Genomic DNA, 13837 nt, shown 5'->3' on the forward strand with positions numbered 1-13837 from the left:
TTACACTTTATTGTGTATTGATTATTAAGTCACATGGCAGCGCCATATTATAAAATATTCACGCGTAGTACTTTTATTGAATTTTTATTATTGTTATTAAGGTGTTATAAACCTATATGATGGTGCTACTTATTGCTATTATCATAGTGAGATTTAAATACATTTAATTTTTACTGTATTCGTCATAGACTTTTAATATTAAATTGGAACTGAAACTATGGGGTACAAGATCTGAACTGCAAGGTCGAGGCCTGGCATGGCCTAGCGCGTTAAGGCGTGCGTTTCGTAATCTAAGGGTCGCGGGTTCGCGCCCGAGTCGCGCCAAACATGCTCGCCCTTCCAGCCGTGGGGGAGTTATTATGTGCGGACAATCCCACTATTCGTTGGTAAAAGAGTAGCCCAAGAGTTGGCGGTGGGTGGTGATGACTAGCTGCCTTCCCTCTAGTCTTACACTGCTAAATTAGGGACGGCTAGCACAGATAGCCCTCGAGTAGCTTTCTGCAAAATTCCAAAACAAACAAACAAAAGCAAGATCGAGGTATCCCAATCCCTTAGTGTACTTTTCATTACATGATGAATATCTCCTGAAACAAGTTATGAAGATAAGAAACTAAGTCTAAGGTGTTTACTGGAAGAAGTTTCTTGATATATGTATCGCTTGTTGACCAAATTCCGTCTTAAATTGCATATTCACTAAAATATTCGATTTCTGAAAGCGTTATCAAAAGAAAATTGCATGAATTGAATTTTTTTCTGCCAATCGTTGAACCAGTTATTTATCTGCGCATGAAAAACTTTATTCTGTTCTGTTCAGGATTGTAGAAACAGCTTTTCTTCGTGTCTTGACGCCTGCGCATTCGATGCAAACGCTGGAAAAGTGATCGATGGTTAACAGTGCAATAATAGTAGCGGTTGATCTAGCAGACTCGCTAGTGTAACGTGTTTCAGACAGCAAGTGAAGAGACGGTGTGCTTGCGAGTCGCGTAAAGTAATAATGAAGCTAACTTTCGAACCTGATTACAATGTTATATATGTTCACAAAAAAGCGCGTCTGCACTTAGAAATGTAATTTTAATAAATTCAGCTAAATCTAGTTTTTATATTTTACGTGTGAAGAAAATATTATTAAATATCAATTCAACTGGACAGCGTGATATTGAAGGTTTGTGCTCAATATTAATTATTAGCACTTTGTGAAAGAATATTGAAGAAATGAAGTGAAATGTTACTGGATGTTACAATTAGATTAGGCTTAACGCTCCAGATTTTTCCCTGACTTCTGATACTGCTTTTGAATAAGTTGTTTTTGACAGGAACACAGATAGACAAATATATTTCAAAGGAACGTCTCGCTTTGCTGGAATCCATAGCACAAGATTGGGAAGAAAGATGTAACTAAATACCATGTGGCTATTGGGTGGAATTGTTACAGTACTTGCTCTTCTTTTAGGTAAGAACAAGTTTTTATGAACCATTACCATTTCTGCATCTCTTTTGAGTGTTAATATTTCTATAGAACATTGATTACATGTTAAATATTATAGTATCAAATTAAACTGAACTACTCGCCACATTCAAATTTAAGGGTCGGGACGTCGTGTTATGGCACGATAAATATACTACAGTTGTATTTGTTTCATGCTATAAATCACGGAAACACTTTAAAGAGGGATTGCATTAAAAATAATTTGGAAAATTCTAATAATGTTTGGTTATATTTATATCGCGAATAAAACTTATAACGCGTTCCTTACATTTTACATGTAGAGGAAAACGAATACATTTTCATTGACACGTTTTAAGGCCTATAGTCTAACAAGGTAATTTTAAATGTTTTTAATGCTATTACGAACTCTATTCTATAAAGAAAAAACTTTTTAATAACTATTGGCTATATTAATTTTATTTTGTATGTTATTTAGTTGTAATTTTTTTTAATCATAGATCTTGGGATAAATATCTTTGTGGTACTCGAACAAAATCATTTGAACATAAAACATAATCTGTACTCATTGTCGTACTTAAAAATACTGAGATTGCACAGTATGAGGCACAAAACAATTTACTAAATATGTTAAATGAAAAATACAGATGGCGCGATATACGTATTTAATCACCTTTAATTTTGTATACAAAATGTTTTTATTTGCGAAGTCTGCTTCTGAAGTAGATTTCTATCGCACGAAGTCTTGTAATTTTTGCGTACAACTTGTTCAGTTCAAACTTTGTAATAGCGTGATTACAATTACTAGTTTTAGAAGATTTCGAAGGCCTGAAAGCATGTTGGAAAAATGTGTTTATACTTTCCTTAGCTTGACGATTCTAAATAAACGTATCAGAATATACTCTTAAAACCAATACTTCTGTACAGTTTGAGTGCGTAAAATACAATTATAATCATGGATGTGTGGAAAGATTTCTGTAATATTTACAACTTTTATTCTATATATTTGAAAGTGGATAACTTTTTAAGTTATCACTATTATCTGGAAATTGAGTTAAACAAAAACGTATGAAAACTTTAGAAGTAATTGAAACAATATATAATGATTCAGCATTAAAACTGGCTAAATAAATATTTTAAGAAGGATTAATTTAAGCGCTTAATCCGTTCTTCATTTCCAACCTTGTCTTTGAAAGATCCCTGGATGACAGCATGATTAGAGTATTTCAATCAGCTTCATCAAATAATCAATTATGGTGATCACTTTAGAAAAATAACCAACAAAAATAAATGTGGAATGTATCTGAATGTGAGAGTATTTATCAAATTTAGTAACGAAACTTTTCTTTAATGCTATTTTTCTTACTATTCTATTACTGTTGAATCTAACTTGAGTAGTTAAGTACATTTTGAAAATGTCGTTTGGAATGTTTTATATATATAAACCTTTAGCGTGAAAATTAATTTCTATTATTACAGTTCTTAAAATATCGCTAAAAGCTTTGTAGGGCTGGTTAAGTGTTTTTAAACAGAATCTCAGCCTTTATCATTATACCTTTTCTTTAGTTAACTTAAGAATATTGTTTATACGACTATTTTAAAATAGAGGAATATTTTACGATTGGAAATTTTGGTTTTGCCAGCAAAGTAGTCAGTAACGTAGACAGACACCTAATTCTCCTTGTGAAAGTCGAGACGACTTGGTCTACTATGTGATGATTAACCGGATCAAGTAATATGCTTACTTTCATCATGTTTGGTTTCTTTCTTTATGTTCAGTAGCCGTAAATAACTTTTTATTTGGTGATAGGTGTATTTAGTTTTTTCTAATATTTGTGTACACTTTTATATGATAATATATGTGAGATCGATGCTATAGCGTATATTCTAAAAATTTATAAAGTTAACATAATAATAATAATAATGGGCAGTAAAAGACCGTTATGCTGTATAACATAATGATAAAATTATAGTTACTGCTAGAATTAGGTATTCATAAGGCCTGTTGAAGAAAGTTAATTACGAACGAAAATAAGAAATCTCTATTTTGGTTGCTTACTCGCCGGTTTTCTGCTTTGAGATTCATTGGATGGCTGAAAGTAGACATACACCCGAGATAGAGTTACTACTCCAGGTAGCTTTTCACATCGCTTGTGATAACCTGTATGTGTGTCGATTTCTTTATTCGTTTTTGGTCCTTCACTTCATACATAATAAAAAGGTTGGCACCCTAAAGACACTAATTGTATGATGTAGTATAGAAAGCATTGAACATTCTACGTGTTATGGTAATATTAATCTATTATTGGCTGGTAATTCCTGTCTCACTACTTAAGTTCTTTAAAGGAACACTTCTTGTATAAGGAAAGCAAACCTCAAGGGGTATTTTTTTTTATATATTAGAATTGAGTATCTTTAATTTTTTTGACATTTTTCATATAATAATTATAATAAAATAACCAGAGAAAGATCGTAAAACCCGCTCAGCTGTATAAAATAATGATAAAAGTGTAGTTTCTGCTAGGACTTGGTAGGCGCTAGGCATATGGAAGGAAAATTATGATGAACGAAAATGAGAATTCTTTGTTTTGGGTCATTCACCGTTTTTCAACTTGAAACGCTTTAGATAGCTGAAAAACGGCGAATACACTGGAGATAGAGTGAATATCCAGTTACTTCTTCATATCCAGTTTGAATTTGTTGAAAAGGAAATCCAAATGACTTTTTTGTATTGTTTTAATACGGACGTTCGTGCAGTCCTTATGTACAAGTGCTAAGCACTCTGATCTCAAAACGCAAAACAATGACAAACGTTGCTTGGAGAAAATAATTATTTGACTAACGTTTTAACCAAACGATCTTCGTCAGTCGAAAAGTTGACAAAATTTTCTTTTTCAGTGATTTTAATCATTTCTTGGAATTTTGTAAACTTTATTACACTGTATTTACATACAGTTCTTAATCTAAGCATGCCGAAATTTACATCATATGTTAAACAAGAAAAAAAATCTAAGTTTTGATTGTTTTGTTACGGAACTGCTCTTAAAAAAGCAATCATTTTTTTCAACAAAATAAAATATTTGGATTTAAGCGCCTTTCAAGGTCTACTCAGCAGATAATTGGTAAAACTAAAAAAAAATATCCTGCTGGTTAGAATGCTCGACTTGTAATCTGTGGGTCGCAATTTCAAACCAATCACTAAACATACTCGTCCTTTCGGCCGTGTAGTAGTTAATGTGATGTTGAGACCCACATTTCCTTAATAAATAGTAACCCAAGGACTGGCAGTGGGTGGTGTTAACTAAATGCCTTTTCTCAAGTTTGTCATTTCTGAATTAGATAGCGCTCGAATAGTTTCACACGAAATTTAACAGAGACAAATTATAAAATTAACAGGGATACACTCTTTAATAATAAATTAACCTCTGTTTAAGTGTGACCGTCATAATTCCAAGCGAAAAGAACTGAAACTTTGTATACATACTAAGGGTATTTTGAGAGTGCACACCTGGCTGTTTTATTTCTTAAACTTGATTCCAGATATTTGGCCCTATTTTAGTTCTATAATTTTGCCCAGTAGCCTTTAAGTCCCAAAATTTTGCTTCCTCAAGGTGTATGGAAAAGTATCTTTTTTTTTCTAATTCTCACTTACTGAAGGAACAATACATGTAGGTTTTCTACCAAATGCTGTTTTATAACACAAACATGAGAAGACAAATACAAGTGTTAGAATTTAAAGTTTTAATTGAACAAAGTTTTGGAAACGACAATAGAGAACAGGATGAAAAATATTAATTAGGGAATATTGGAGAATGAAAATGAAGAGCAACACAGGGATAAAAGAATAGAATCTGAGAAGCTAACTTAAAACTACTTGCTTTTAAAGAGTTGAATTAAATTCGGAAAATTGCAAGAGACGAATCAGTTAAAGAACTGACGCACTTGAGTAGCTACAGAAGTAAATAAGATAACAGAGCTTGACTGTAACTTTGAGACCTCTGTGAATCATGAGAGGACCTTAAAAACCTGCGGCGAAGCGTGGACAATTTATGCTAATTGAAAATAAAATAGGTTTGTAAGACAACTAAACCCTTTATTTCTCAGGATTCGATTGAAAAAAAGTTACCTGGGTACACAAATACAATGAGACTATAGTATGAACATTCGTAATTAAACCATTTAATCATCTACTTCAATTAAACACAAGTTAACTAAGATTCTTATTCAGTATTCGACATTTTATAAAGTGTTTCAGGATAACTAATTACTATGTCAATTACAGTTCTATTAGAAAGGACATTAATATTATATACATGTTTTGTGTGTTTTCATAATGTTCTCGCAAAGCTGCAAAAAGGACCATAGTTTATAGCTCGTTAGCTAAATTTTAATTGCTAGGCTTAAGAGAATAGTTAGTCAACAGTATTCACCAGCTCTTAAACTGCTATTATCTAACCGAATATTGAGACCTGATCATTCGCTTATAGTTTCTGTAATAACGGAACGCAAACCATGGATCATCAGATTCACTTTCTGGCATGCAAGCCACTAGGTCACGTCCGATTCGTTTATCTATTTTATGTAGTTTTTAAGTAAAATTACTCGCCTTTTTATTCGAATTTACATATTTAAAACTTTACTGTATAAGTTATGAAACTAACTAACCACAGTTAATGGGGAATGAATAAAGTTTCGAATTTACTAGCATTTGTGTAGGAAATACTCATTGAAAAGTTTCAAATATCAATACCAGGCTTATGAAGTTTATAGACAGGAGCAGAACCGTATTTCCCAGATCGTCAAATGAACAGTGAAAAAAAAGCGATGGTACAAACAGAGAGAGGAATTTTTTTGTGGATCAATTGCTTAAAAGCACGTGTCGAAACTGCAGCTGGATGAACGAAGACAAACTTTTTCAAATCATTGGTAGATTTTCATCATATTTTTCATCTCGGTTATTTTCAACAGAAAATGTTTGTGATTAGCCTAGTTAGTTCAAACCTCCCACGTAATAATTACCTTTAAAATTCTCCAAAGTCTGTATAATCTCGATTACAAAAAAGCTCAAATAACAAAACTATCTTGTGCAGTTTGTACTTAAACATTCAAATACTGTGCTAGACAGCTAATCAATCGAGTGTCTTATTGTATATTCATGTAAGTGTTTCTCGCCTAGTATTTGGAAAAATAATCACACAGTAATTCATTTACTGCAGATATGTGTAAACTGCTTGGAGCTGTCACAACTAATGATATAGAATGATACCAATCATTAGTGGCTTGGTAGCAGATATTTAACTATAGATACACATGGGGTAACTAATGGTTTGGTCGCCGAAATGTAAATTATTCAATGCCTCTTCGTAGACCCGCACATCTACAGATATTTGTGGTGAGGAGGATGGTATGTCATCTTTACCATAAAACTTTCATTGGGAACAAGACTTAGAGGAAGAAAAAAAAGAATCCGGTAAATTTGAATCGTAAACAACAAAACTGAATATAGTCGTTACAATTGAAATATTCTAACAAGAAGCGTATTATACACTTTTCCTTATCCATAAATAATGCTGATATTGTTGTTAAATGTAGATTCAGAGATAATCATAAGTATGGTAGTATTTGTAGTAGCAATGGGTTAATGTATGTTTAATGCAAATTAAAAATCCAAACACATTGTAGGCAGCATATAAACAACTTTATAAACACTTTATGCGCACACTGTTGAGTAGTAAATTGAGAAAGTTGTGTAACAGATGTAATTATTTTAATATCTGTTTGATGTGTGTTTGGAAATGCATATAACGTATAAATGTGAATCGCCGAACTCCCGCCTGTTCTTTTAAATCTGTAAACTTGCGAGCGACAGAACCAACAATACATACTTTACGAAAACACTAACGTGTCTTCGAGTATTATTGAACTTTGGACAATCTTCTCTAATGAATATAAGAGCTAGCCATCCCAACACACGGAGAGAGTAATAGTTTGGTCGCTGCAGTCAGTGTACTATAAGCTTCGAAAGCTAGGATTGTGATAAACGCTCATTAATAGGAATACAACAAATATTTGATTAAGAACGTTTATGGATTTCGAACATTACAAACCGTTCGACTTCAGTGTATTAACTCCCTGATGTTCATGTTTCTAAAACTATACAAACCAATATTTTCCATAACTATTTCTGACAACCTTTATTATAAATTATATTGCTGTTTGTATATTACAATATATTAGTGTTAACAAAGAAAACTATATGTATCAATCTTGTTAACGAATATCACAATTTAAATGTCTATGTATTAAATTTAACTTCCAAATTAAAATTAATTTCCAGCTATTTGAAATCGTAATATGCGACGTACATAACATGATAAATCGGATATAATTTACAATCCGCAACATAATAAAATGGGTGCTCATCTGGGATCTGAAACGCAGACAAAATTGTTATAAAAGTCAAATCTTAATTTATTTTTAAACGATAACAAGATTTGATCATGCATGATTATTAAGGTTTTCTTGAATAACTCTCTCTGAAACAACTAGAAAGTTTTAACAAAGTTGGATTTCTCAAAATTACCAATATTTTAGAAGTTTAAAAAATCAATGAAAAAATTAAAAGTGTATTATTGAAATATTATTCGATGTTTTGTTGTCTGAAGAAGCGTTAAGGGAATATTTTAGTATCTCCATTAGTCAGTCGGAGTTGAGTGATAAAAAATAAGTTAAAATCTAGTTAAAACTCGAACAAGTGGAGCATGAAGAAGCTTGAATCAAAGCTGAAAAAAAAAGTAAACGTTTTGAGACCGAACAAACCCGTATCGAATCCGAGAAAGAAATTAGGCTGAAATAATGGAAAGAGATTCAACTCTGATCGACCAATGCAAAATGACAACATTGAACTCAATTGGTGTATTAAAGTACCACCGTTTAACGACAAATGAAACTGATAAATATTTTTAACATTTTAAGAAGGTTACTTAGACAAAGTAATGACCCACCGAATACTTGTCAGTATCATTACAGAGTGTACCGAAGACTTTTCAGTATCATTACAGAGTGTTGTGACTGGTACAGCTCAAGGAGATTGTGCTGCTCTTTTTTTATAAGATTATCACAAGGTTAAAACATCTGCCCTCAAAGCATAAGAGTTAGTGCCGATAGCTTATCGCTAAAAGTTTCCGGGTTGTCGCAAACAAGATAGTCAAACTTAAAAGAAATTCACCCATGAAAAAGAGTCTTATTTTGATTGATGATGTAATTCTATGCATATTGGTAATAGTTTCGACAACTTAAGACAGTTATATCTAATTGAGTAATTTAAACGTTGTACAACTAACGATCTCGAAACTTGCTTGAATGAATTTAAAGTTAACACTACAGCAAGCAGCTCTTCTTCCTGATGATACAAAATAACTTTTCATATGAAAATATCCCTACTAGTTCAAAAAAATCTGTACCTGTTCGATCCACTAAAGTTTAGGAATGTTCTAAAAATTCCAACTTCTCTTGTTCGAAATCTTCAGACAATCAGGATAAAACTTCATCAAAGCCTGTCTGCCATTCATGTAAAAAAAAAAAAAAATTGGTCGTGTTATATTCGATTGGTGAGGTTTGAAATATAACAAAGAAAAGGAGGTAACACCCAGCGCGTTTGTCTACGTATGGATGTAGTTTCACTAGCGCATCCGGGGTTTTGATTTAGACGCTGATAAAAAGGATGATGTACTTAGGAAGGAATTTAGACCTTTTGTTCCTGTTTCTATGTTCTTGACAAATTATACGCTAATCCCGTATCCATACGTACTTTACGTGATATCGGGGCGACTTGGTCATTGTTGTTGGAGGGTATATTCGAGTTCTATCACTGACATGTCTGTTATTGCTCAGTGTATTGAGGATGACTTTGTTAATGTTTTCTTCATAACATTTAATATTAGACCTAGTTTCGGGACCAGATGTGGTTAGAGTAAGACCTACTGTGCCAACTAAGGCTGTATCAATATTGTTGGAAAACGATTTGACTGAGGAAAAAGTTGTTGCCGAACCTAGCATGGGTAGTGAGCAGATCACTGTTTCATCTAAATAAGGGTGATGGTGTTGAGAAGGATCCAGAAGTGTTTCTCTCACGTACTGTGACTTCAGTTCAGCCTAAAAAATTAAAAGAAAGCTTTTTTTACGTCACTTGCGTATGTGCAACAATTAATTTTTACAGCTTGAACGTTATATTCATTAGAATTAGAGAAAGTGGTTGAAATGTGGATATATTTCTGTTTTAGACTATTTTTGGTGCATTAGCTAGCTTCTGAAATATATTGAGTATTCACGAAGGGAACTCAATGAAGTGCCAATAATATTTTTCAAAAAGAAAGCAAAAAATAAAGAACTATCAAGCTAATGTCTGTAGCTTTATTCGTTATTTCATAACGAGTTCATACCTCTGATGGAAGAATTAGTTATTTAGTTTACATGGTGGAACATGGCATACATTTATGTTGCATGAACTTGATATGTTTTTACGAATATTATTAATACACACCAATCAGACTAAAAACATTAAAGTTATTAGAAACACTAAGAGTGATATGAAGTAAAGTACATGTTCTACGTGCAATAGACCCAGCATGGCCAGATGGGTTAAGGCGTTCGACTCGTAATCTGAGGATCGCGGGTTCGAACCCCGTCGCACCAAAAAAGCTCGCCCTTTCAGCCATGGGAGCGTTATAATGTAACTGTCAATCCCACTATTTGTTGATAAAAGAATAGCCCAAACGTTGGCTGTGGGTGGTGATGACTAATTGCCTTCCCTCTAGTCTTACACTGCTAAATTTGGGACGGCTTGCGCAGATAGCCCTCGTGTAGCTTTGCGCGAAATTCAAAAACAAACAATCTGCGTGCGACACTGATGTATTTGAAAAGCTAAGTAAAATTTTATTGCATAGTTAAAATATTCAAAGTAGTGCGATAAATCACTGAAAACTATTTCCTTGTTTCCTGTGTCAAACAAACTGACATCGTTATGCAAGTTTAATATCAGCCATACAATATTATTGGTGCAATTTTTGGAGCTCATTATTGATCCAACATTTCTGGTGACTTTTCCTAAATATATTCAGATATTTGCACTCTGTATTATATGTTTGTTGTAGCGCAAAACTGTACTCTAGATTATCTATGTTTTTGTCATTGCAAAGAATCAAATTCCGTATTTTATCATTTTAAGTTCGTGGGACAAATATTAACAAAAAATAATAAGGGATAACAGAACAAATTTTAACGAAATCGCTAGTAAGTCGTTAAACTATACAATGCCCACGAATCAAAAGTAAAAACAGCGTAGATTTGGCGCATTTAGATTTCTTGGATAATGAACAGCTATTTTAAAATTCTTCTTATATGTCGTGTTTATTGCTAACTTGTAAATAAAATTATCCAATAGAAGTGAAAGATTTGCACGAATATCGTAAAAACCGGAGAAATGAAAACGACATTGAAATAATATTTGTATGTATGTGATTCATCCAGTCACATTTTTGTTTATTAAGTGCACGTGCTGTGCCAATCCTAGGTATAGAACCTCGAATTATAGAGATTTTAGCCCTTAAGCTCACTACTGAGTCTCCTGGGAGAAATTACTTCAGAAAAATTATCAAAGAAAGGAAAAGTTGTATTTAAGAATCTCATTACGAAAGACATACCTTTCTTTGTTATTAATAATATTGTTTAGCAATATTTACCGTATCGACAAAAGTGTCGCATCTAAACTACCCGTAAAGGTGTTATTCCTTGGATGTGTTAGCTGTCAACAGATATTTATATGAATGCTTTATCTCTATCTCGGCACAAAAAATAGTATAACTGGAAACTTATAATTATTTCTGTCGCGATATGTAATTAATTTAATTGATGCAGGATTTTGAATAGAGCGCAATAAAATGTCTTAGAACATAAATGTATATAAACCACTCGTGACTGCAACTTGTCAGTTGTTAAAGGGGTGTGAAAGCGAAACGAACGATTTGTCTGGTTTTTCGGCTGTTTAAAGGCAGCCACAGCGCACGTTTATTATATATTCGTAGTAGTACAGAATAAAACAAAATGTTGACTTAAGGCTGTTTCTTTTCATCCGCAACGAATACTAACAGTTGCATGGCTATTGTAATGTGTTGTGTTAAGAAATGTAATAAAATATGCAACGAAAATAGATGGTACATGTATTTCAGTAACCATTACATATCAAATCATTAGAAATACTCAACATATCAGAATATTGAATCATCATTAATGGAATATTCTGTTTGTATCAAAGTAGATAAAAATGGTATTTCCATTATATAAAAGAACTGTCGAATGTCAAATTGATATGGACTAAGACAATAAAACGCTCGATTGTATATTACATTTCAGTGTGTTGCTAAAGCGATCTTTTCTGCCATTTGGAGTTTCGCAAAATATATTGCTTCTTTCACTGCCATCTTGAGATTGATGATAAACTTACTCTAAAATATTTCGGGTTTTGGAAGATAATGAAGCGTTGTAATCAATTTAAACCAGTAAAAGAAGTTTACGTCGTTTCAGTTCTTAAAAAAACAACAACAAAAAAAACACAACACATTGCGGTCTTTTTGTTTGCTTTCATTCAGTGAACAGTTGTGGTTTCTGAGCCTAACTCGTGTATTTCCAGTTTCTTCTAATTTTGTCATTCAATAACTAATCTCAATTTACAGTACTTAATAACCAAAAAATCCAGTCTTTGAAAATCATACCGCAAAAGAGCAAGAAAAGAAAGGCGATTAAAACGCTAACTTTCCATGAGGTAATCAGTTTTGCAGTATGTATAAAGTTCCGCTATGAGAAAGAATATAATTGAATTTAAAAGTGCAGTTTAAATAAAAGCAGAAAGGCTTTCTATACGACTGTTTTGCAGAGTCAGAAACCAATTTGATTGCGATCATGAATTCTGGAAGTGTGTAAAGTATTTAAAGAGACAAATTAACTTGGCATTGAAATGAAAACTTAACTTTATGCAAAGATTTTTTTCTCTTTTTTTAAACATTGGTACAGGTTCTTTGGCTTTGTATTAGGTCAGCATATTGGAAACGAAAACCATTATTATTAACAAACAATGAAATACTTGTTCATATTTTAATATTACAGAAATGTCATTTGTTGTGATTGGTGTTAAATAATACAAGATGAAGAACTTGTTAATCACGAGAGTTCTTTTTGTTCTATGTTTTGAGCGACATAAATTACTATAACGAGTGTTTTGTCCGATTACACTTGTTTATGTTGTGAGATAAACTTACTGCTTTCGCTATATAACTGGTTTTTGAGTAAGTTTGAGTTCTTGTCCTTTGCTCTATGAAACAGTAAATATTTTCTTGTTGGGGAAAAATAAAGGAAACGTATTTATAAATGTTAAATCTGATAAATGTTGTAGGTATCCCACACTCCACAACTTTAACATTCAAAAAACAACTAAAATGGGATAGAAAAAATATACAATTTAAAAGCAACGTTTGTTCACTATTATCGTAGCATCATTACCTGATGGTGTCTCGTAAACAGTGACCAAACATTATTTTTAAATATATATTTTCTGCACATACCATTATAACTGTTTTTAACTCGAAAATGTTATTCAGTAAGAAATTAGTTTGTTTATGTTGCGAAACAAAATTAACTATATGTTTATTTTGAAAGGTGGTACTACTATAGTTAATGGTGAACAAAATCCCACAAATAATTATATAGTTACTTGTCTTAGATCGTTTTGCTTAGTGTGCTCACGGTTATAAAATTAGAGTACTTTAATCTGAAACGGAGTGAGAACCATGAATTCTGATCCATATTCCTTACAAGTTACGATTCAGCTACACCGGTCATACCATGTTAGTTAAATACATTTTAAATCTCAACATTTTAAGAAAGATAAAACACACGTCAAGAGTTTACGATGAAAGTTGTCTTGAAGTAAAGCACAAAGCTACATAATTAGCTATCAAAGCCCGGTTTCTAACGTTGTAAGTTTACGTTGACGTACCAGTGTACAATGAACTACACGTTAGAAAAATATGCTTTTTTTTTTCAAAATAACTGAAAACTCTTTATTCCGCGTTCGAAGATGGAAATGCATACGTTAAATATTTTAGCAAATTCTTAGCACATTCACGTATGCGTTCAAAAAATTCAAAACAGAATTTTGTCTGAACTGATTATATGTACACAGAAAACAGCAACAATAGCCTGTTAAAATAATATTAACAATCTACAAAATACCAATTTTACCATTGCTGGTGCTTCGGCTTTCAAGCAACAAATGTATTTGAAATTAGCTCTCACGGTTAAACACCAACACCTGAAATTAATTAAACTTTCTTTCACCGT

At 32.4% G+C, this 13837-nt stretch overlaps 1 pseudogene across 1 annotated transcript in view; it reads left to right on the plus strand.

The window, feature by feature from the left end:
• Positions 1-949: 949 nt before the first annotated feature.
• The window catches only part of LOC143255373 (irregular chiasm C-roughest protein-like), a 124566-nt pseudogene continuing 111678 nt past the window's right edge, over positions 950-13837 (plus strand). Inside the window, exon 1 of the transcript XR_013030573.1 lies at positions 950-1450. The product of XR_013030573.1 is annotated as an irregular chiasm C-roughest protein-like (transcript). The remainder of the gene's footprint in view (positions 1451-13837) is intronic.

This window comes from Tachypleus tridentatus, chromosome 7 (assembly GCF_004210375.1).
Source record: "Tachypleus tridentatus isolate NWPU-2018 chromosome 7, ASM421037v1, whole genome shotgun sequence".
Classification (NCBI taxonomy): domain Eukaryota; kingdom Metazoa; phylum Arthropoda; class Merostomata; order Xiphosura; family Limulidae; genus Tachypleus; species Tachypleus tridentatus.